The sequence below is a fragment of the Puma concolor genome, chromosome D1 (genome assembly GCF_028749965.1).
Source record: "Puma concolor isolate L17-30 chromosome D1, mPumCon1.1.hap2, whole genome shotgun sequence".
NCBI lineage: Eukaryota > Metazoa > Chordata > Mammalia > Carnivora > Felidae > Puma > Puma concolor.
Window position 1 is genome coordinate 22,127,395 of NC_141676.1, and position 25,721 is coordinate 22,153,115.

Genomic DNA, 25,721 nt, shown 5'->3' on the forward strand with positions numbered 1-25,721 from the left:
GTATAAGAATGCAACTGATTTCTGTACATTGATTTTGTATCCTGCAACTTTGCTGAATTCATGTATCAGTTCTAGCAGACTTTTGGTGGAGTCTATCGGATTTTCCATGTATAATATCATGTCATCTGCAAAGAGCGAAAGCTTGACTTCATCTTTGCCAATTTTGACGCCTTTGATTTCCTTCTGTTGTCTGATTGCTGATGCTAGAACTTCCAGCACTATGTTAAACAACAGCGGTGAGAGTGGGCATCCCTGTCGTGTTCCTGATCTCAGGGAAAAAGCTCTCAGTTTTTCCCCGTTGAGGATGATGTTAGCTGTGGGCTTTTCATAAATGGCTTTTATGATCTTTAAGTATGTTCCTTCTATCCCGACTTTCTCAAGAGTTTTTATTAAGAAAGGGTGCTGGATTTTGTCAAAGGCCTTTTCTGCATCGATTGACAGGATCATATGGTTCTTCTCTTTTTTTTTGTTAATGTGATGTATCACGTTGATTGATTTGCGAATGTTGAACCAGCCCTGCATCCCAGGAATGAATCCCACTTGATCATGGTGAATAATTCTTTTTATATGCCGTTGAATTCGATTTGCTAGTATCTTATTGAGAATTTTGGCATCCATATTCATCAGGGATATTGGCCTGTAGTTCTCTTTTTTTACTGGGTCTCTGTCTGGTTTAGGAATCAAAGTAATACTGGCTTCATAGAATGAGTCTGGAAGTTTTCCTTCCCTTTCTATTTCTTGGAATAGCTTGAGAAGGATAGGTATTATCTCTGCTTTAAATGTCTGGTAGAACTCCCCTGGGAAGCCATCTGGTCCTGGACTCTTATTTGTTGGGAGATTTTTGATAACCGATTCAATTTCTTCGCTGGTTATGGGTCTGTTCAAGCTTTCTATTTCCTCCTGATTGAGTTTTGGAAGAGTGTGGGTGTTCAGGAATTTGTCCATTTCTTCCAGGTTGTCCAATTTGTTGGCATATAATTTTTCATAGTATTCCCTGATAATTGTTTGTATCTCTGAGGGATTGGTTGTAATCATTCCATTTTCATTCATGATTTTATCTATTTGGGTCATCTCCCTTTTCTTTTTGAGAAGCCTGGCTAGAGGTTTGTCAATTTTGTTTATTTTTTCAAAAAACCAACTCTTGGTTTCATTGATCTGCTCTACAGTTTTTTTAGATTCTATATTGTTTATTTCTGCTCTGATCTTTATTATTTCTCTTCTTCTGCTGGGTTTAGGCTGCCTTTGCTGTTCTGCTTCTAGTTCCTTTAGGTGTGCTGTTAGATTTTGTATTTGGGATTTTTCTTGTTTCTGGAGATAGGCCTGGATTGCAATGTATTTTCCTCTCAGGACTGCCTTTGCTGCGTCCCAAAGCGTTTGGATTGTTGTATTTTCATTTTCGTTTGTTTCCATATATTTTTTAATTTCTTCTCTAATTGCCTGGTTGACCCACTCATTCGTGAGTAGGGTGTTCTTTAACCTCCATGCTTTTGGAGGTTTTCCAGACTTTTTTCTGTGGTTGATTTCAAGCTTCATAGCGTTGTGGTCTGAAAGTATGCATGGTATGATTTCAATTCTTGTAAACTTATGAAGGGCTGTTTTGTGACCCAGTATATGATCTATCTTGGAGAATGTTCCATGTGCACTCGAGAAGAAAGTATATTCTGTTGCTTTGGGATGCAGAGTTCTAAATATATCTGTCAAGTCCATCTGATCCAATGTCTCATTCAGGGCCCTTGTTTCTTTATTGATCGTGTGTCTAGATGATCTATCCATTTCTGTAAGTGGGGTGTTAAAGTCCCCTGCAATTACCACATTCTTATCAATAAGGTTGCTTGTGTTTATGAGTAATTGTTTTATATATTTGGGCGCTCCGGTATTCGGCGCATAGACATTTATAATTGTTAGCTCTTCCTGATGGATAGACCCTGTCACTATTATATAATGTCCTTCTTCATCTCTTGTTACAGCCTTTAATTTAAAGTCTAGTTTGTCTGATATAAGTATGGCTACTCCAGCTTTCTTTTGACTTCCAGTAGCATGATAAATAGTTCTCCATCCCCTCACTCTCAATCTAAAGGTGTCCTCAGGTCTAAAATGAGTCTCTTGTAGACAGCAAATAGATGGGTCTTGTTTTTTTATCCATTCTGATACCCTATGTCTTTTGGTTGGCGCATTTAGTCCATTTACATTCAGTGTTATTATAGAAAGGTATGGGTTTAGAGTCATTGTGATGTCTGTATGTTTTATGCTTGTAGTGATGTCTCTGGTACTTTGTCTCACAGGGTCCCCCTTAGGATCTCTTGGAGGGCTGGTTTAGTGGTGACAAATTCCTTCAGTTTTTGTTTGTTTGGGAAGACCTTTATCTCTCCTTCGATTCTAAATGACAGACTTGCTGGATAAAGGATTCTCGGCTGCATATTTTTTCTGTCTAGCACACTGAAAATCTCGTGCCAATTCTTTCTGGCCTGCCAAGTTTCAAAAGACAGATCAGTCACCAGTCTTATAGGTCTCCCTTTATATGTGAGGGCACGTTTACCCCTTGCTGCTTTCAGAATTTTCTCTTTATCCTTGTATTTTGCCAGTTTCACTATGATATGTCGTGCAGAAGATCGATTCAAGTTACGTCTGAAGGGAGTTCTCTGTGCCTCTTGGATTTCAATGCCTTTTTCCTTCCCTAGTTCAGGGAAGTTCTCAGCTATTATTTCTTCAAGTACCCCTTCAGCACCTTTCCCTCTCTCTTCCTCCTCTGGGATACCAATGATGCGTATATTATTTCTTTTTAGTGTATCACTTAGTTCTCTAATTTTCCCCTCATATTCCTGGATTTTTTTATCCCTCTTTTTCTCAGCTTCCTCTTTTTCCATAACTTTATCTTCTAGTTCACCTATTCTCTCCTCTGCCTCTTCAATCCGAGCCGTGGTGGTTTCCATTTTGTTATGCATTTCGTTTAAAGCGTTTTTCAGCTCCTCGTGACTGTTCCTTAGTCCCTTGATCTCTGTAGCAAGAGATTCTCTGCTGTCCGCTATACTGTTTTCAAGCCCAGCGATTAATTTTATGACTATTATTCTAAATTCACTTTCTGTTATATTATTTAAGTCCTTTTTGATCAGCTCATTAGCTGTTGTTATTTCCTGGAGATTCTTCTGAGGGGAATTCTTCCGCTTGGTCATTTTGGATAGTCCCTGGCGTGGTGAGGACCTGCAGGGCACTTCCCCTGTGCTGTGGTGTATAACTGGAGTTGGTGGGCGGAGCCGCAGTCAGACCTGATGTCTGCTCCCAGCCCACCGCTGGGGCCACAGTCAGACTGGTGCGTGCCTTCTCTTCCCCTCTCCTAGGGGCGGGATTCACTGTGGGGTGGGGTGGTCTGTCTGGGCTACTTGCACACTGCCAGGCTTGTGATGCTGGGGATCTGGCGTCTTAGCTGGGGTGGGTAGGCAAGGTGCACAGGGGCAGGAGGGGCAGGCTTAGCTTGCTTCTCCTTAGGTGATCCACTTCAGGAGGGGCCCTGTGGCAGCAGGAGGGAGTCAGATCCGCTGCCGGAGGTTTGGCTCCGCAGAAGCGCAGAGTTGGGTGTTTGCGCGGAGCGAGCAAGTTCCCTGGCAGGAACTGGTTCTCTTTGGGATTTTGGCTGGGGGATGGGCGGGGAAGATGGCGCTGGCGAGCGCCTTTGTTCCCCACCAAACTGAGCTCTGTCGTCCGGGGGCTCAGCAGCTCTCCTTCCCTTTGTCCTCCAGCCTTCCCGCTTTCTGAGCAGAGCTGTTAACTTATGACCTCCCAGACGCTAAGTCGCGCTTGCTGTCGGAACACAGTCCGTCAGGCCCCTCCGCTTTTTGCAAGCCAGACTCGGGGGCTCTGCTTGGCCGGCGAGCCGCCCCTCCGCCCCGGCTCCCTCCCGCCAGTCCGTGGAGCGCGCACCGCCTCGCCGCCCTTCCTACCCTCTTCCGTGGGCCTCTCGTCTGCGCTTGGCTCCGGCGACTCCGTTCTGGTAATCCTCTGGTGGTTTTCTGGGTTATTTAGGCAGGTGTAGGTGGAATCTAAGTGATCAGCAGGACGCGCGGTGAGCCCAGCGTCCTCCTACGCCGCCATCTTCCTCTGTTCTCTCTACCATCCTCTTGATGTTTTTCTATATGTGACTAAATGAAGTATGTTAAAATTTTCCGCTATGATTATGGAATTGTCTATTTCTCCCTGAAAGTTCTATCTCCTTTAACTTTATATATTTTAGGACCATGTTACTGTTATTAGGTGCATTCAAATTTAGAAATGGTATAATGGTGTAACTACAGGCTTTTAGAGATTTCCTCTGCTGCTAGAGCCTTTCATCTGTATCTATTGAGAAATGCATCATTTTATTTAGGTCATACTACTAGTTAAATTTCCTTTTTTTAATTTCTCACATCTGATAGTCTGTCCTTCACTGTTTTTTCCCCTTTGGTGCTGTGTACCTATTGTTTTTCTCTTTCTTAGATTCATATTCAACATTTCTATCTGTTTTGTAATGGGAGCTGTTACTAGGTTAGTTCAACCTTTTTTGTGGCCAGAATCAGAAATTCATACCACAATTACTTACCTAAAATAAGGGCTTGTATTCTAGCTAAATAAATGTTATCTAAGTGACCCTTATCCAAACTAACAACAACAAAAAAAGACAATAAAAACTTTACTGCATTTTATTTTTAGGATTTACTAAATTATTTCAGAGCTAGCACCTTATTACTATTACCACTACAAACAGGGTCTCTCTCAATCTTTCTACCAATAACAGTGATAGTAATAGCTAATTGCTAATTTTAATGCAATGCATACTCTCTCCCAGGTACTTTTTAAATAGCTTTGTGTATATTAACTCCTCACTTAATCCTCACACAAATACTATGAAATAAATGTTACCATTTTCTTCTCACAAAGAAACCAAAGCATAGAGGTTAAATAATTGGCCTGAGATTACTTAATTGTTAAATAACAGAATCCGAACCTTTGGTCTGGCTCCAAAGCCCTGGTTCTGCATTTCGACTCAGGCAAGAGACGTTTCTTCCCTGGGCTCCACACTTAAAAAAAAAAAAAAAAATCCAAACAAGATTTCCCCAGTTAATTCTTTTTGTAGACGCGGATTTCATAGAGTTAAGGAGAGGGTCCCACTTATACTCCCCAGCCATGCTTTAGATAAAGTCTTAGTCTTAGTTGAGATCTGGAATTCCTACTCAAATTCATTGTTTTAGTGTTTGCATGGGTCTCATCCCTTGGTGGGTCCTGCTAAGAGCAGATATCTCTACTGCGGTATATATCTATAAACTGAAAGGTGGCTTCGTATAAGGTATGTAGTTGGAGCTTGAACTGTTAGCTGGAATGTTGACATGCATGCAAATGAGGCCCTTCCTATAATCCTAGATTTAACAGGGGTAGGAAGATACTAGGGGCTGCAGGGAGGGGGTTGGGCGGCAAGAGCTGCCTCTTCCTATGCCAACTCAGTCCAGTACAAAATGCCAAGCCACCTGAGAGTTCTGACTTTGAAAATGACCATTTAGTCCATTTGGAAGATAATGAAATAGCTTTGTTAAAATTTTGTTAGCTTTATTCTTAACTCTGAAGTATTTAATCATTTGGATGTGAGCCTCCATTCATTGGGCGGCTACAGATGTTGAGAGAGGCTGTGGAACTCACATGCTGCCCATGGTCGACTTGCTTCCAATATGGATGCTTTGTTATTCATTTTTTCTACCAGGTTAAAGTTAAAAATAGAACTGCCCTACCATCCAGCAATTGCACTTCTAGGTATTTATCAAAAGAATATAAAAACACTATTTCAACGGGATACTTGCACCTCGATGTTTATAGCAGCATTATATACAACAGCCAAATTATAGAAATAGCCAAATTGTCCATTAAATGATGAATGGATAAAGCAGATGTTATAGATAGATAGATAGATAGATAGATAGATAGATAGATAGAGTGGAATATCACTTAGCCATAAAAAAGAATGAAATCTTGCCATTTGCAATGACATGAATGGAGCTAGAGAGTATTATGCTGAGTGAAATAAGTCAGTCAGAGAAAGACAAATACCATATGATTTCACTCATATGAGGAATCTAAGAAACAAAACAAACAAGCAAGTGGGAAAAAAAAAGAGAAAGAGAGGCAAACCAAGAAACAAGCTCTTAACGATAGATAGAGAACAAACTGATTATTACCAGAGAGGAGGGGCGTGGGGGCGATAGGTAAAATAGGTGATGGGGTTAAGGAGTGCACTTGTTGTAATGAGCACTGGGTATTATGTGGAAGTGTGGAGTCACTATATTGTACACCTGAAACTAATATTAGACTGTATATTAACTAACTTGAGCTTAAATAAAAACTTAAATGTGTGACTCTGGAATGTGTATTTCTTTACTGCTCTGTGAGAATGCTCTAGTTTCTTTATATATGGGATTTGGGGTTGGGTTGTATGTGACAAGACAGGGTCATAGTTGACATCTATGTCATCTGGATGTTGCCTAATAGAATATATAACACTTGGTAGGAATTTCAAAAATGTCTCAGGTCACTGAAAAATAATAGCTTCCATTCACTAAGAATTTATCATATGTCAGAAGTAGTGCTTTTGCTTTCTTTAGGTTATCTCACTTAATTCTGAAACAATCCTTTTAGTTAAATACCACTATTTAGTTCAAATTTATTTATTATTTAGTTGAATATCCTTTTATATATGAAGAGACAAATCAGAGTAAGTATCTGAAGGCAACAAAGTCAGTGACTGACAACCTGGAATGAACATAAGGCTGTATGACTTTATAATGATTATAAATGATTATAATGTTACTTTGCTTTCCCAAGAATGAATGAATGAAAAAAACCCAGACATTATTTTCCTTAAAGTCAAACTTATCCTGAAAACCTAGCTGAAACAGTTGGATGTGACTTAATCATCTGTACCGCACATCATATTTTGATGCATTTTTAGGAAGGTTGGACTTGAACATCTGACTAGAGTACCACAATCATGTTTAAACTTAGATTTTTGTTTCAAAATTTATTAGAAAATAGACTGTGGGAATGAATGAGTGATATACAAGGACATCAGATCCTTTTTTGAAATCGATGAATTAACACATTAGTTATTGAGTTATATGAATCGTGAATATTTATCATGCTTCTGATTGAAGGCACCAGCTAAGATATTATCATTATAAAAATAATAACTCAGCTCTTGATTATATGTTTATGTCAAAAGCCCCACTGAGATTTGGAATGCTGATGACCCAAATGCAATAAAAGAACCCTTTATTCATTTATGTTCAGTAAAATAATATTAGAAGATGATATATTCCCTCTTCCTTATGGTTAGCAATTTGGGTCTCATGATTCTCTATTAAATTTATTATTTGTTGGGATATAATTTGCAAAGATTCTGTATTTAGCATTAGTGTCTCTGTTTTGGCTTTTATTATAAGTTATGTGTTCACACTCAAATGGTGAAAATACATACTTTTGGAAATAATCGCAGTGAATGGTACATCCACAGCAACTGTCAGGTTTGCAAAGGGGCTGGTCAAATGGGCAAGAGGTGATAGCATTTATTGATACCAGGGCTTGAACCTTGTGGGAGTGTCAGTGTCTTCTGGTCTTTAGGAATCAAGAGGGAATGACTGCATCTTGACTTCCCTTAACCCTTGCTCTTGTATTATATTCTGCACAATTAACAAAATCTTGTGACAAAATGCACAATTAGATCCAGAGAATTTGCCCCTTGTTAGCACACATCCCTAAGACAGACCTGGTGTTGAATGAGGAGATAAGAGTTCTAATTATTTATGAGTCCTATTTGAGCCATACGCTGCAGCCTTAAATGTAGATATTTTAATTCTCATATCAAGCCTGGATGGTGGGCAGGGGTGAAGGGTAGGTGTTATGAACTCTGTATTAGGGTTCCGAAGCCACATTTGCCCACTGTTGGGCTTCAAAACCTTTGCCCTTCTTATTAAATGTAGAACACATAAAGAAGATGATACTTGTCTTGGCCGAGTGTCTACTACAAGATAGCTTCCTTTATTTTAATGATGTAGTTTAGTTTCTCGAGAGATACTAGCTCTTTGATTCAGGCATATGGAAAGGCCACAGTGACTGAGTGCATCTAAGGAAATGTCAACTTGCATTCCTCCTTCCATCTGAAAAATCTGACTTTATCATTGAATACATCTTAATTGTACTCTTTGCCCTTAATCTAGTTGTATGAGCATCATAGATATAATTGGTTAAGGCTAAATGGGAACCTCCTCATTTATCCTAGATGGAGCATTACTGTCTTTGATGCATCTCACTCTATGTAGAACATAAATATTTATATGTGTTTATATAAGGCAAGTCCAACTTGGACCAATTGTTAGACTAACATTTTTAAAGTGAAAATATGGTGTAAGTAGAAATGAACCTGAAAATTGGTGTAAGGTCTGGCTTCTAACACTTAATACTAACTGTGTAGCCTTGGTCATTGCTTGTAACTTCTCTAAAAAACATCAGCTTATAAATGTTTAAAAATGATTTATTCCAGGCAGATCCTTTTAAGTTGTCTTGAGGGTTATATAGGACAACACCTGAAAAATATTTTTATACTGTTTTCCTGGCAGCTCAGAGGTAGCCAAACAGAGCTTCTTAAATGAAAACAAAAGCAGAAAATTTTAAAATTCACAAAGGTGGGAGATTATGATTAATTAAAAAGCTAAGTTTCTTTGGAATGTTTTCCCACTACTCCATTTTGAATACAAACAGTAATTCAACATTGCTCAATTCACCAACTTCTCTAGGGGGAATCCTGATTTCCTGGCAGAAGTTTGATAAAGTTGGTAGCTTACTGAAATGTGGATTGTATTTTAACAAAGGGATCAACAGCTCATCCAAGTCCCTTTGACTCTAGAGGGAAATAACACTTTTAGGTGGAAACCTGCAAGATATTTGGACATCTGCATAATGACTGAAATTAGCATAGGTTTACATAGTACACTACTCCATTAGAATTTTGATGACTTGGAAAGGAACAGAAGGTTGTAAATTTCCTAAAGGAAGGTCTCTGGAGGGTGTGAAGTCTTGAAACAAAATCAGCCCAATGTAAGAAACCTGTTGAGAATGACTGAAAGGACAGAAAAATGACAAATGTGTTGCATTTTTCCTAACAAAAAGTGACCTGTTGCTGCTGGTGTGATACAGTACTCTCTAAAGGATGGTAGTAACAGGTGGCCTCTCTTTGTTCTGCTTGTTGAGAGGTGATATGGTATGAGTCTATTCATTAGATACCTGTAATCATAATTTTCTCATAGCAATACTTGTGTGAGGGGAGAGGAGGAAAATAAGGAAAAGGAAGAAGATGAAATGGTAGAAGATAAAAAGGAAAATAGAGGAGGGGAAGGAAGCAAGAGGAGTTGGGATGAGGTCTGGAAAAACAACAACAGGGAATGTGGAATCTGCTGGATTTTATGGTTTAGCTGTCAAGAGGGTGTGCCCCTAAAAGTTTCTAGACTGTGGGACCATACATGAATAACAGTAATTTACTAATTTACTCTGCCACAGATTCTGAAATCTGCCCAAATTTTCAGCCACACTCTGCATATGAGGATAATGGAAAATCACTCCTGTTCTGTTGGTCCTGACAGTAGAAATTTGTGCTTGAACACGCGAGCAAAGGCTGACTTAAGTGAAAAGCTGTCACTTAAAACAGGACAATTGTTTTCTGTAGAGGTGCTCAAAATCCATGGGCAACTGTAGAATATAGAAAAGTGACTCCTCAAATTTCCCCACCAAAGACCCTTCTGTTGCTTTCTTTCTGTCACATGAAACCCGTAATTTGAATTTTTTTCCTACTGAACATAGTCCATGATTTGATGATTCTTAATGTGTTTTCATATTCTTATTAATCAGTAAGATCTAGCCTTCTGTCATTCCAGACTGGTATTAGAAAACATGATTCCCTCCTTCAGCTGATTTAAATCTAGTCACACAGACACTTGGCCTTTTAGGTGGCTTTCGTCTTATGATGGAGAATGGTAGTCACTGCCTTTTTGCAATATTGAAAATAGCTCATGGTATTGCTTAAGTAGACTAACAAACATATGCAATTATAATATTAGAGTAAAAAAGGGGAATGAATTCAGACAGCCAACTTCAGATCAGCTAGATGGATAAATAACCTGGTAAGTGAGGTTGGAAAGAGAACTTGGGACCTTCTTGAGCAAGTTTTAATAATTTGCCCCTCACTTTTCTGCCTGCTTTGACAGATGTGTGGCCCATTCTTTTACATTACTAGTCCCAGATAAGTGGAAAGATGCATGGAAGGTTGAATCAGCGAATGTTGAAGCAGGCCCCGCTCCTAGATGGATAAAAGATTCCAGAGAATCACTCTGTTTCCCTGAGCCCCGGTTTTCTATCTATAAAATGAGGACATTGGGCTGTGTGATCTTGCTATCTTTTTCTATTCTAAAGTGATGTGATTTTTTTTTAACATTACTTTCACTGAGCCTCATTTTTCTTATCTGTAAAAATGGGAAGAATGCCTACCTCACAAGGTGACTTTGAGGATTTAAAGATAACAATTGAGTGCCCTTCCCTATACAAATCTACTTGATTCTCGAATTCCGTTATTAAGAGTTTATAGAATGAGTTCAGATAGTGAGGGGTATAACACTGTTTGAATTTATTTGAGTTCAGTATTTCATATAGCAAGTGGTGAGTTTTGGATAGTGAGGATTTATCAAATGTTTTTAGTTCCTGGATATCTATGGAAGCACCTTGCATGTAGGCAACACTCAATAAAGATTTCCCCTGGTCTCCTTGACCTTGAGGATAAAGACAGCCTTGTTTAGCTTTGCACCCTCAGCCTGTGGCACAGTGTCTAATAATCAGGAATGTCTGTTTGTGTTTGTGGCCCTCAGGTGAGTCATGGGACCCTGCTGAGTCTTGGGTCCTTTGCTATAAAATGCACTTAACAATGTATATGTCCCATAGAGTTGCTGTAAAGAATGGTACAAGATCGTGTCAAAAAATGCAATAAAATCACATCTCTCATGCACATATAAAATGAACAGATGCTTAAGATTTTATGAAATTTGCAAATCATTGAGAGAACCAGGAGTATTATAATCATTTAAAAGAAGAATTCATAGTCGCCTGGATAGCTCAGCTTGTTGAGGGTCTGACCCTTGATCTTGCCTCAGGTCATGATCTCACAGGTTGTGGGATTGAGTCCTATGTCGGCCTCCTCGCTAACGGTGTGGAGCCTGCTTGGGATTCTCCCTCTCCTTCTCACTTCCCTCCCCCAAACAAATATATAAACATCTTTAAAAAAAAGAAAAGTCCAAAATAAACACACATTTATATATCAGGAGTATTGAAATTGATGTGCAGATATGGGTAAACCTAGCTTCCTCCACAGTGTGAGAGAAGGCAGCTGAACCTCTCTGCTAGACTGGATAAAATTTGTGTGTTTATAGAAAAGAATTATTTGTTTATTTTTTCTAATAGCTATTTATATTTTATAGAGTTATAGATTCTGTAGAATTCTTCCACAGCATCAGAATCAAAGAGCAGAAGGGTGTGCTAGAGAAAACATAGTTTTCCATTGAAGAACTTTTTTTCCACATTAATAAATCAGATAAATGTAAGTCACTTAACTGGTGCCTAGCATCTAGCTGGACCACCAATAAATGGTTATTTTAAAAAATTGTAATAATGAAATAGTGGCAATGAAATAGATTGAGTGTTTTTGCAGATAATTAATTATATCGGAATTGCAACTCTAGCAATTACTTAGCCTCTTTCTTAGGTTTGAAATTCATCCTCACATATAATCCAGGATTCTGTTCTCCCCACCTTTTTAAGTTTATTTATTTTGAGACAGAGCATGAGCAGGGGAGCGGCAGAGAGAAAGGGAGAGAGAATCCCAAGCAGGCTCCATACCATCAGCATAGAGCCTGACACGGGGCTCAGTCCCATGAACCATAAGATCATCACCTGAGCTGATATCAAGAGTTGAATGCTCAACTGACTGAGCCACCCAGGTGCCCCATCTGTACCGCCTTTTGAACTATAAGCTCTACTATGTGTTTTGTTTTGTTTTGTCTTTTTTAACATGTAGTAAGAAGAGTCAACAATTTAGACATTTCTGTCCGGAGTTATCCTAAGTTTGTGGCAAGGGAACTCTTTCACTGTCCCTTTTGCTTAAGCAAGGGTTCAGTTGTATAAAAAGTGGACTAAATTTTATGGAGTAAAAGTAGAAAATACTGAGACTGTATCTAATTTGCAAATTCTATTAAGATTTGGGCAAGCTGGGAAGACTTTCTAATTAATACTTTTAACAGTTCTTGGTTGGCTGTAGGGAATAAGTGAGCAATTTGGGGATATTTCTTTCAACGTTTTTTTTTTTTTAATTTTTATTTTTGGGACAGAGAGAGACAGAGCGTGAACGGGGAGGGGCAGAGAGAGAGGGAGACACAGAATCGGAAACAGGCTCCAGGCTCCGAGCCATCAGCCCAGAGCCCGACGCGGGGCTCGAACTCACGGACCGCGAGATCGTGACCTGGCTGAAGTCGGACGCTTAACCGACTGCACCACCCAGGCGCCCCATTTGGGGATATTTCTAAAGAGGAAGTATTCCATGTGAGGAGCAAGTGTTTTCTGTGGCTCACTATTTCCTGGAATATGAGGAGATCCATGGGATATTTTATTGCTGCCATAACGATCCTTATAGGTTGGGAGGAGAGGATCACTACAGCTGATGGTCTCATAATATAAACCAGTTAATACAACAGGGTGTTAAATAAGCAATATGGTTTAGATGCACAGGAACTGATGTTGTTGAATTTAGTTACAAGAGTCCTATGAATCTAAAATCAATATAAAACTTCAGGCCAAAACAATTGTGATAAGGGAAAGAAAATTTATGTGTTTAAGGAATTAGACCATAATTATGGAGTCATAATTATCATATCATGAAATGACATGAAGTTTATCAATCTTACCTTGGAATTTCCCATAACCCAATGACCAAGTCACTCTTTTTATGTATGCATGTATGTATATATGTATGTAGTCTTAGGGCATATTTGGTATACAAAACATTTTGATATTATTTAAACAAAACAAAAAATAATCTATGAGCTTCTCCTATGCCTGAGTAAGGAAAGAGTAAGAGAAGTGGATTCAGGTTATCTAGTCTTAAAATCTAACCTCCTTCTACCTATAAGTCTTTCCCTTATGATCTGAAAAATGTCAGAGAGAGAGCTATAGGTAGTAAGTGCTAGAAAGATTGTTATGCTAATTGAATAGGATAATATGTATATAAAAATACTAGTCCAACCCCAGGTTCATGGTAACTTCTCAAATGTTAAATTCCTTTGCACCTTCTGAGGGTATGTGATAACAGGCAGATTTTAGTAAAATCTATAATACTGAGTCTCTAATAAATATGTTTTTATTAAGCTTTTGCCATTCACCTGGTATACTTCTACTAGTTATAACTGTAGATACCAAACCACATTGACCTGCAGTGTAGTTTTTAAAAGAGAAAAGCTTTGTTCCCATCACTTTCTATTACAAATAATAAGAATAGTCTAAAAAAAATAGCATGAGTTATGGATGCTAAAAATCTAAACTGTCAACCAGTATTTATCCAGCATTACATATTCTAAGTATATCCTTTTATTTTTTTTGTGTGTGTGTGTGTATGTGTGTGTTTATAGAAGTTACTGGAAGAGCAGAGATAACCCATGTAGATTAACAGAATGGAAACATCCTGAAACTACTCTGGAGTCTGAATAAATTGACCGGATTCAAGTTTCACAAACAAGGAAACTGGTCCATGGACAATTTGCCATAGGTAAGTGAGAGGTGTAATTTACTCTGTTAGAATCCTTCAAAGATTCATTGACTGTGGGGCTGTTAATTGCATTTCAGATGATTCTAGTATTCCTTTGGTACAGCTGACAGCTTCTCTTCCCTCCCAAACATACACATGTGTATGCCAACATCTGGCCAAATATCTGGCCATTTCATCTTGCTCATTTGGGCTTCAGTCAGTTACAAAAGGAGGAAACGGGGGAAAAAAGTACCCACCTCATAAAACTTTTACTAGCAGTGATTTCTGTGGAGGGGCGGGCGTCAAACTAACTGTTCCTCTAGCAGATGTTCCTTTGCACAGCCTGGGAGTTGTGGCAGATTGGCCTGCCCAGGATTCAGAATGAAAGAGACAACTGATGATGTCCCCCTCCTTTTTTGAAATGGGGGCAGCAGTTAGGTTTTTAATATGGAACAAAGTGTTTGGAGAAGGTAGCCGGCTTTTTATTCTTCCTTTGAAAACCTGGTGAGATTGGAAAGCTTGACGTGGTAACAGCATGAAAATAGTTGATGTTGGGCTACTGGAAAAGTTGAACTTGTCTAAATGAACCAGTAGGGAAGCATGAAAGTCCAAGTGACTCCTACAAGTGGCAGTTCATGAGCTCGACATGGATTGTGGCATCTCCTTCAGATAAATGTTGTGCCACCAATGGTCAAGACCATTTGAGCCCAGAAGTAAAACCTGTCCAGCTCTGTAAAATGGAAATGTGTTCATTCATCTGTGGTGTTTCACTGTGTTGAAGAGAAAAAAATATATAAAGTTATAGTGGCATTAAGCTCCATCTATATGGCAAGAGAGACATTTATACTTGCCATTTTAATTGGCAAATACTTACTTGAATCATTCATGCTGTTTTAAGGGAGAAGTAGAAATGTTCTACAAACCTGTAGGAGGAATTGCTCATACATTTTCCTGTTAATATTTAGCTCTCCCTGGGCTGCATGTATAACAGATATCTGTCCTAAATCCATAACTCAAGACTTTCCTGGAATACAGCTATTCTCTCCCGCATCAACTCCATCACGTTATTTAGATTAAGCTAATAGAAGACATGCTATCTCTCTTCAGGGAGCCCACTTTGTTTTGAGAGTCCCATAAGAACATTAGATACGCAGAAAGTGCTCTCTAAAGATGAGGAGGCAATGGCAAGATAAAGTATCATAGGGGAACATGAAGGAATGGAGAAAGAAAAGATTTTAAGCTCTTTTTTTCAAGTATGCATGATTGCCCCTTTTCTTTGCCTTTAATCTTAATCCTTCTATCTATTCAGAAAAGGAGGTGCTTTTTGCTTGTTTGTTTATTTGTTTTTGTTGTTGTTGCTTTTAGCTTGGATCTTTTATAGGGAAGAGAGTCACCTGTAAGTGAAAAGAAAGTTATTCTGGCAACATATGTGAGCCAGAACAGAAGAAGAATGTGAAAACAAGGGGAAAAAAGGGCAGTACTGGCCTGTCTTTATCCGTTTGTACTTTTTTCAAAAACAACAGAAAACTTTGCAACTCTACTTCTCCCTGAACTTCTGTCCATCCCCCCCACCACTCTTGTTTCTGATTGTTTTTCTTAGCATTCTCTTTGCCCATCATAACTTGGCCTTGCACATGGTCTCACAGCCTCTCTAGCCTCTTTCCCTTTATTCAGCTTCAAACCCTGCTACAAATTGCCTGAATCCATTAGATTGAGCTCCGGAAACAGAAACCATGCCGGTTATTTTAACAGATAAAATTTGGGATGCCTGGGTGGCTCAGTAGTTTAAGTGTCTGACTTTGGCTCAGACCATGATCTCAGGGTTAGAGCCCTGGCTTGGGCTCTGCACTGACAGCTCAGAGCCTGGAACCTGCTTCAGATTCTATGTTTCCCTCTCTCTGCCCCTCCCTTCTCACACTCTGTCTCTGTCTCTCAAAAATGAGTAAGTGTTAAAACAAAAACATAAAATTTAAGAATCATTAACCAGATGGGGCACCTGGGTGGCTCAGTTGGTTAAGCATCCTACTTCGGCTCAGGTCATGATCTCACAGTTAGTTCGAGCCCCAAGTCAGTCTCTGTGCTGACAGCTCAGAGCCTGGAGGCCACTTTGGATTCTGTGTTTCCCTCTCTCTGCCCCTCCCTTACTCACACTCTGTCTCTCTCTGTATCTCAAAAATGAATAAATGTTAAAAAAAATAGATAAAATTTAACAATCATTAGCCAGATATTGGAGAACTGGAAAGGCAAAAGAGGACCCTGAGGAATCAAACATGTAGTCACTACAGAAGTGGCTACAGTATTCAGGGACAGCAGGCAAGACTTTGAAATGATTAGAATTTAGAATATTGGAGGCGGGGTTTTGCAGACCTGGACTTCAGAAATCTTGGGTGAGAGCATTGTCTGAAAAGTAGAGGAACTTCAGAAGCTCAGGGGTGAGGAGGACTCCACATTGCTGAGATTCATGACTCCAAGAATTCTACCAGCTCCGGTGCTAGTGCTCCAAGAGCTCAGATTGGGGCCATATGAGCCGCAACTCAGAATTTTGTGAAGGATGCTATTCAGCCAATATTATACCCTGAAAAACTAGAAGGGACTCAACAGACAGAACTGAGACCACATCTCTGAGGATGGGATACCAGGCAGCTAGTGTTGTTATAGCTCTTGGAGAGGGGGACAAGGAGGTTATTTCTAGGAATGTAGAAAACAATGCAAGATGGAACCAACTGCTGTGTAGGGTAATGGTATCAGGGAACAAGTGTTAAGTTCCTTCTTCCCCTTGAACCTTGCAGTTTCCCTTTAGTTCTCTCTCTCTATTGATAGAAATAGGGAGCCCAGTGGCAAAGGGGATGCATTTTGCAAAGACCCAAGCCCCACCTCTCAAAACAGAGGAGGATGGATTTGAATGAAAGGTAGTAATTTAACAGAGCCTAGTAGAAAATACTGACACTTAGGCACCAGGGCTATAAACTGAACAGTTTTCGTTAAAATCAACTAAAAGCATTTGTGTGATTGCCCTGTAGTCCAGGTGTAAAATATGTAGATGTTATTGTTGATGTTTGAATTCTTAATGAAGTGTTTTATTCTGGAACAATTGTATGTTAATGTGTGCTTTTAAGAAATAACATGGGCGCCTGGGTTGCTCAGTTCCCTAAGCATTTTACTTCAGCTCAGGTCATGATCTCGCAGTTCATGAGTTGGAGCCCCATGTAGGGCTCTGTGCTGACAGCTCAGAGCCTGGAGCCTGCTTCAGATTCTGTCTCCCTGACCCTCCCTGCTCATGCTCTCTCTCTCTCTCTCTCTCTCTCTCTCTCAGGAAATGAAGAAACATAAAAAAATTAAAAAATTAAAATAAATAACGTGGAGGAATTCTGTGTACCCTGTTCCCCTTTTCCCCTAATGATTAATTATCTTACAAACCTATAGGACAGTAATACAACAAGTATATTGACATTAGTACAGTCACAATGCAGAACGTTTCTTTTTTGTTTAATTTATTTGAATTCAAGCTAGTTACCATACAGTGCAGTACTGGTTTCAGGAGTAGAACCCAGCAATTCATCACTTCCATATAACATCCAGTGCTCATCCCAACAAGTGCTCTCCTTAATGTCCATCCCCCATTTAGCCCATCCCCCACACCCACCTCCACTCCAGCAATTCTCAGTTTGTTCTCTGTATTTAAGAGTTCTTATGGTTTTCCTCCCTCTCAGTTTTTATCTTATTTTTCCTTCCCTTCCCCTGTGTTCATCTGTTTTGTTTCTTAAATTCCACATATGAATGAAATCATATGTTGTGTGTCTTTCTCTGCCTGACTTATTTGGCTTAGCATAATACCCTCTAGTTCTATCCATGTTGTTGCAAATGGAAAGATTTCATTCTTTTTGATTGCCAAGTAGTATTCCATTGTGTGTGTGTGTGTGCACGCGCATATATATATACTATATATATATGTATGTGTATATATATATATATAGTATATATATATATATGCTATATATATATATATATATATATATGCCATATCTTCATTATCCATTCTTCATTTGATGGACATTTGGGCTCTTTCCATAATTTGGCTATTGATAGCACTGCTATAAATATTGGGGTGCATTTTTATATTCTTTGGATAGATACCTAGTAGTGCAATTGTTGGGTCATAGGATAATTCTTTTTAATTTTTTTTATAATTTTTTTTTTTTTAACGTTTATTTATTTTTTTGGGACAGAGAGAGACAGAGCATGAACGGGGGAGGGGCAGGGAGAGAGGGAGACACAGAATCGGAAACAGGCTCCAGGCTCTGAGCCATCAGCCCAGAGCCCGACGCAGGGCTCGAACTCACGGACCGCGAGATCGTGACCTGGCTGAAGTCGGACGCTTAACCGACTGCGCCACCCAGGCGCCCCAATTCTTTTTAATTTTTTGAGGAACCTCCACACTGTTTTCCTGAGTGACTGTACGAGTTTGCATTCCCACCAACAGTGCAAAAGGGTTCCCCTTTCTTCATATCCTCGCCAACATCAGTTGTTTCCTGGGTTGTTCATTTTAGCCATTCTGACAAGTGTGAGGTGGTATCTTATTGTGGTTTTGATTGGTGTTTCTATCACCATAAAGCCCTTCCTGTTGTCTTTTTATAGCCATACTCACTTCATTCACATCCCCCAACTTCTTCCTTAAGCAGCTGGCAACTACTGATCTCTCAGTTGGTATAATTTACTCATTATAGGGATGTTGTATAAATGGAACCATACACTATGTAGCATTTGGAGTTGGCTTTTTTTATGCAACATAATTATCAGGGGCTTCACCTAAGTTATTGGATGCAATACTTAATTCATGTTTTTCAACTGAGTAGTATTTCTGGTAAGGATATACAGCAGTGTGTTTAACCATTCACTGCTGAAGGATGTCTCAATTGTTTCCAGTTTGGGGCTATTATAAATAAAGTTGCTATAAAAATTAGTGTACAGATTTTTATGTGAACATAGGATTTCATTTCTTTGCCCAGAAGTGAATTGCTGGACTATATGACAGTTGCATATTTAGAGTTTTTTCCCCTTGTTTTTGGTTGCATATTTACAGGTTTTTTTCCCCTAGCTTTATTGTGATATAATTGACATATAACATTGTATAAGTTTAAGGTATACAATGTGATAATCTGATATGAGTGTACATTGTTAACTGTTTACTACAATAAGTTTAGTTAGCATACTTCATCTCAAATAATTGTGGTGGCAAGCACATTGAAGATCTATTATCTTAGCAACATTCAAATACACAAAACAATATTGTTAACTATAATCATCATGTTGTACAGTAGCTCTCCAAACTTACTCATCCCTTATAACAAAGTTTATACCTTTGGAGCAATACTTCCCTATAACTTCCACCCCAGCCTTGGTAACAGTCTACTATTTGTTTCTATGAGTTCAGTGTAGTTAGATGCCATATAACTGAGATCATATAGTATTTATCTTTCTCTATCTAACTTATTTCCCTTAGCATAATGTCCTCAAGCCTTACCCATGTTATCAAAAATGGCAGGGTTTTTATGACTGAATATGGCATTTTCTTTATCCATCTATTGATGGACACTTAGGTTGTTTTCATGTCTTTGTTATTATGAGTAATGCTACACTAAACATGGGAGTGCAGATATCTGTGCAAGATAATTTTATTTTCTTTGGATATATACCCAGAAGTGGAATTGCTGGATCATATGGTAGTTCTGTTTTTAATTTTGGGAGGAATTTTCATAAGTGGCTATGCCAATTTACATTCTCACCAACAGTGCACCAAGGTTCCTTTTTTTCCACATCCTTGCCAACACTTGCTATATTTTGTCTTTTTGATAATAGTCATTCTAACAGATGTGAGGACATATCTCATTATAGTTTTGATGTGCAAAAGGAAAACTGTAAAAAGATCCTCTTACCAGGAAAGGGAGGACAGAGGGAAGGGTGAGCTACCCCAGCCTTCTGGGACATTACATGAAGGGCCCACTTGGGTTTGACCCCACCCGGAGACTGGCAAAGCTAAGATGTATAGGGGTAGGTAAGAACAAGTAAGAAGGGCAGTGCTAACAGTATCAACCATGCAGTGGGAGTGATGGTGCTTCTTAGTGACCTGCTCTGCAGAGGACCTCATCAGCTTTTGCCACTAAAAAAACAAGCCTCAGACTGCTACGCATTTCACTAGATTTTTTTTTTTTTAATTTTTTTTCAACGTTTATTTATTTTTGGGACAGAGAGAGACAGAGCATGAACGGAGGAGGGGCAGAGAGAGAGGGAGACACAGAATCGGAAACAGGCTCCAGGCTCTGAGCCATCAGCCCAGAGCCTGACACGGGGCTCGAACTCACAGACCGCGAGATCGTGACCTGGCTGAAGTCGGACGCTTAACCGACTGCGCCACCCAGGCGCCCCACATTTCACTAGATTTAACCCCACACATTTTCATGTTTGCAGATACCAGCCATTCTGGGTTCTTCCATGTTCTCTGCCATAGCCTCGGAAGGCTGTGGACCCTGAATCCCATCTGGCAGCCAGCCCTGGTGTTTGTGGCTATACAAGTACAAAATGCCAGCCCAATCCCGCTTGATTTTTGCCTTTGTTGGTTGTGCTTTTGGTAACAGATCAAAAAAAAAAAAAAAAAATTGTCGGCAAGACTGATGTAAAGGAGCATTGTCCCTAATTATCTCATTGTAGTTTTTATTTTCATTTCTCTAAAAATTAGTGATGCTTAGCATCATTTTTTGTGCTTATTTTCTATATGCATATCCTCTTCAGGGAAATATCTGTTCGTGTCTTTTGCCCATTTTCTAATTGGATTGTTTGGTTGTTTGTTTTTTGTTTTTAACTGTTGAGTTTTGAAAACTTTATGTGTAATGTAGGTCCTAATTTTTGTCAGATAAACAATTTGTTAATGCTCTCTCCCGTTCTATAGCTTATCCTTTCACCCTCTTAACAAGGGTTCACAGAACACAAGGTTTGAATTTTGATGAAGTGCAGTGTATCAGTTTTTCCCTTTATACATCATGCTGTTAGTGTCCAGTCTAAGAATTTCTTCGCTGACCACTAGGCCCCAAGATTTTCTTCTGTGCTTTTCCCCCTAAAACATTGATACTTTTACTTATTATATTTAAATGCATGATCCATTTTGAGTTAATCTTTGTATAAGAAGTGAAACTTAAGTCAAATTTGACTTTATTGGCTACGGATGTCCAGTTGTTCTTCACACTGGCATCTGTTGATGGTCTTTTGCATTTCATTTGAAATGTTCCTGAATATTGGTGTAATGAGTAATTTGCTATTGAAATCTGGCCATGTGGGGCATTTTACTATGAGACTCTATATCTTATTTAAACCTTCAGTTTTAGGTGGCGTCTTCTGATATTTCTCCAGCAGGGGAAGCAAGGGTAGAATGAACATCAGGACGGGGTAGAATTCCACGTTCCCTAATTGGCCTTTGTTGACACAGGAGTGGATGGGGGCCTCTCATTACTTCTGGGCATGAGTAACAGCTCCCCCTAGACTTCCACTGATACTGCCCTAGCTGGAAGGTATAGGAGTGCATGTAACTGCTACTCCCTTAGCCACCACTGATAACATGAGTGGAGGAGTGGCCTCATTACTGCAGAGTGGATGTGAAAGTCCTGACTCTCCACATGGCCAACTCTGATACCATTCCAGCATGTCCCTTTCCCAAGGGAAAGATCCCCTTGTTACTGTTGACTGGAGGAAGTAGTCCAGTCTCCCCATGTCATTTCTACTGACAGTACAAGGGGGTGCTGCCTGGCAGGGATGATAGTTCTCATCCCTACCTGGCCTTTTCTGGTACCACCTTAGTGGAGAGTTTGGGGGAGCTTTCATAGCTTGGTGAAGGTGAAGATCTAGGTCCTCACTAGGGTTTTGCTGGTCTGGGTGTGGATAGAGCCACAATTTTTTTCTGTGATGTTTATCTGGATGAGAGCAACTGTCTTGCAGCTTTCTTTCTTGCTAAGCTGCCTCATCTTTGTCTTTTGGATAGAGAGAGCAGGGCTTTGTTGTTTCCTCCTCCTCCTCCACCACCACCACCACCACCTTCTTCATCTTCTTCATCTTCTTCAACTATGCCTGTCACTATTTCTGGGTTTCTGGTCTCTTCTGTTTCAAGTCTGGGATATATGAAGCAAAAGGAAAATCCAGGAACTCTCATCATCATGTCATTATTCAGATCTAAGCTTCCTAGATTGCCTGCCTTCTGCTCTCTACCTTTCAGGTTCTTCTTATGTATTTATTTTTTACATATAAATGACCAGGGTTTTCTGTGTGCTTGATGGAGTGAATAGGAAAATAAAAGTATACTCTAATATCCTAAAAGCAGAAGTCCCTTGGATGTATTTTTGATGGATCTGTTTTCATTACTAAATTTGAAATATAATCAAAGTATAACTATGAAGCTGTTAAAAAAAAAAGCAAAACAAAGCACCCCCTCCAAAAAAATCCAACTTTTCACTAACTCCATTCCACTGTATTTGGGTAAGACTGCATATAAATTCATCTTAAAGAGATTTTTGTTGGGCCTCTGGGTGGCTCAATTGGTTGTCTCCAATTCTTGGGTCTGCTCAGTTCATGATCTTGAGGTTCATGAGTTTGAACCCCCTGTTGGGTTCTTCATTGACAGTGCAGAGCCTGCTTGGGATTCTCTCTCCCTCTCTCTCTGCTCCTCCCCTGTTCATACTCTCTCTCTCTCTAAATAAATAAATAGATAAACTTTTAAAAAAAAGAGAGAGATAATTGCTTCACATACGAGTGAATTAAAAATAATTATTGAGGGGCACCTGGGTGGCTCAGTCAGTTAAGTGTTTGACTTTGGCTTGGGTCATGATCTCACATTTTGCGGTTTTGAGCTCCATGTCGGCCTCTGTGCTGACAGCTCAGAGCCCAGAGCCTGCTTCGGATTCTGGCTCTCCCTCTCTCTCTGCCCTCCCCCACTCTCAGACTGTCTCTCTTTCCATCTCAAAAATAAACATTAAAAAAAATTTAAAAACTAATTATTGAATGAAGTAATAAATACTAAATGAATTAAACTAATAACTGTCTCCTACATGGTAAAGAATATTTTAGGTACTAAGGAAGTTATAGATGCCCTGTACTATATACACATCATACAGATCTAACTATTGAGTCATAGAAAAACCATTCCCAGTGCTAAAATAGAAATACTAGCATAACTACAATATATGTTAGGAAGGTGCTTTTATCTCCTTGGAACAAGACGGTGTCTTGTTCCTCTTTGCTGCTGGTGCTTCATGCAGCACATTACTCATCATACATGACTTGCTATAGGAGTTTAGCAGAGGGAGAGAGCATGCTTTGAGTTGGTAGGAAGTAATCTGTCTTATTTTTTCAAAAAAAATGACAGAAAAGGAGTTCTATAACATTTCTAGATAATGTATTCTCACATTTCACATTTCTTTAGCAAGTTAAAGAATTCTTAATGTGAATTCTATTCCTACAAATGAACTGAGGTGCTTATTTTTCTGGTAGAAGCAGAAGAAAGATAAGCACCTTTCTTCACATATGTACTTTAAAATATTTAAGGTCAAGTGGCCCCACTATTTAATCATACATGCTTTATCCCCAAATACCAACTGCAATAGCCTCATGTTTTGCCATTTATATAGACGGGTGGTCTATGAGTCAAATGTCAGTTCCACCCATCCCATTATACACAATAAAAAATAAATACGTTGAATTAACAAAAATAGCAGTATATGGTAACAACATGATTTAGCACCACTGTCCTTTAAGACAGGCATTAATTCTGTCTTAAACATAACCTAAGGAGGGGCTGTGATTTTCATGAACTGATTATAAAGTCTGTCAGGGTGGATATCACATAAACAATGACCTTCCAGTTTTATAAGGAAGGGACTTTAGCCACAAATATAAAAATAACCCTGACAGAAAGTCAGAAGCACTGCTAACAAATAGTCTAGCATCCCACTTCTGGACTAGTGGATGCTAAAGGCTTGAGAGACCAGCAAGAACCCTGATGCTAAGAACCTCGATGGACCAGAAACAAACTATGTTTAATGCAAAACAAAGGACTTCCTGCAAAAGCAGAAGAGTTCTACTCACTGTTGCAGTTGAAAAGACACCTTTGGGGCCTACATCATAAATACTTACTTAGAGGACATCAACTTTGACTTTGTGTATTGATAAGGCAGGGGTATAACTTAGGGGATTTTCTAAATAATGAATATTTACAAGATCATTAAAAAAAAGCATTCTGGTTTTTGTTTGGTTGTCTTCACCTTAAAAAGCTTGCTCTTCAGGTGATAAGCTTTCCATGAATGCCTGGTGCTATAAAATAAATAGAAAGAGTGGAATTTGAAGTATGGTGAGTTTCACTTTGTACAATTTTCTGTAAAGACTAAGAGTCAAGATAGCATATTGAAATAAACAGACTATATTTATACTTGGCATACCTTGTTTCATGGAAATTTACTTTACTACTTTCCCTATACAGAAAATTAGACTTAGAACTCATACTCTTAAAAAACTTCCAAGAATTTTGGGATGCCTAGATGGCTCAGTCAGTTGAGTGTCCTACTCTTGATTTTGGCCTAGTTCGTGATCCCAGGGTCGTTGGATTGGGCCTGGCATTGGTCTCTTCTCTAAGTGTGAAACCTGCTTAAGATTCTCTCTCTCTCTCTCTCTCTCTCTCTCTCTCTCTCTACCTCTGCCCCTCTCCCCTGCTTGTGCTCTTCCCCTCTCTCTCTACAAGAAAAAAAGAAAGAAAAATCCAAGAATTTGAAACCTGATGGCAGAATTTAATCTGTCATTTGAACTTTGTAGTTGCCACTAATTGAAATGATTAGGATGCTATACAGTATTAGGCATATAGAATGATCTATATTAACAGAAAACTACCCTATTCTGTGGGTTTTAATGTTTACAAAGATTATTAGGTTTTAAAAATTGGCCACATATTAAGTAATTATTTCCTTTTAAATATTTTTTATATTCAGAATTAAAATATTATTTAAAATACATCTTGGTATTATCATAAACAAAATTTGTTTTATTATTAAAAACTTAGAAACAAAGTAATGGAATAATAATCACTTTTCTGAGGAAGAGAGATTCCTATTATATAACCTATTTAAAATATTGTAGTTTGCTTTTCTTCTTCTTTTTTAAAGACTGCATCTCTGTTTCTGAAGATTTACTCCTTGATGAATTGTATTACATCATTTTTGAAAGGACTTATCGCAATGGAGGCAGTAGTTTATGGGAAAAGACAAATCTAAAGTCATGTTTCAAAATCTGGCTTCCCAAACTGGAGTAAAACAAGAGAAGATAGGATTAAAAGGAAATTGACTTGCAAGAAATGACTGGGAAGCCAAGAGCCCATAAGAAATTCCTTAATAAAATATGAATTTTATTCTCAGAGCTAAGATCAAGATATAAAAGCTAATAAAGAAATTAAAGACATCAGAAACTAAGTGTCTAAGAGTGGCAGATACTCTGGATTTCTACCCTCCTGAATGTGATCTTGCACTTTTTCTGACCATGTGATACAAGATTTAGCCAATTTTTCTAAGCCACCTTCATGTGACCTGGTTGAGAGCTGAGAGGTGATAGGTAAGCAATGCAGAGAACACAATCAGAGCGATTGCATCTTCTTGCCACATTCCAGCTTATCAAACATAATTTCAGAAGTTTCCAGGTGCATTTGAAACACCTTTTGAATGAAAAATTGGTCCATGTCTCTGAAGTCTCCTCTCCTGCCTGTCCCACTAGGTAAAATCATATTATTGGCAGTACCCCAATTTTCTCAACTTTTTTCCCACCATTGACAAATATGCTAAGTATCATGGGAATACCTTAT

At 38.9% G+C, this 25,721-nt stretch overlaps 1 protein-coding gene across 9 annotated transcripts in view; it reads left to right on the forward strand.

Annotated features, from left to right (window-relative positions):
- The window catches only part of LRRC4C (leucine rich repeat containing 4C), a 1,215,827-nt gene that overhangs the window by 721,189 nt on the left and 468,917 nt on the right, over nt 1-25,721 (forward strand). For all 9 annotated transcript variants that reach the window (XM_086677650.1, XM_086677644.1, XM_086677649.1 and 6 more), the window contains one exon: nt 13,728-13,864. The gene's annotated coding sequence lies outside the window, so the exon portion shown is untranslated. The remainder of the gene's footprint in view (nt 1-13,727; nt 13,865-25,721) is intronic.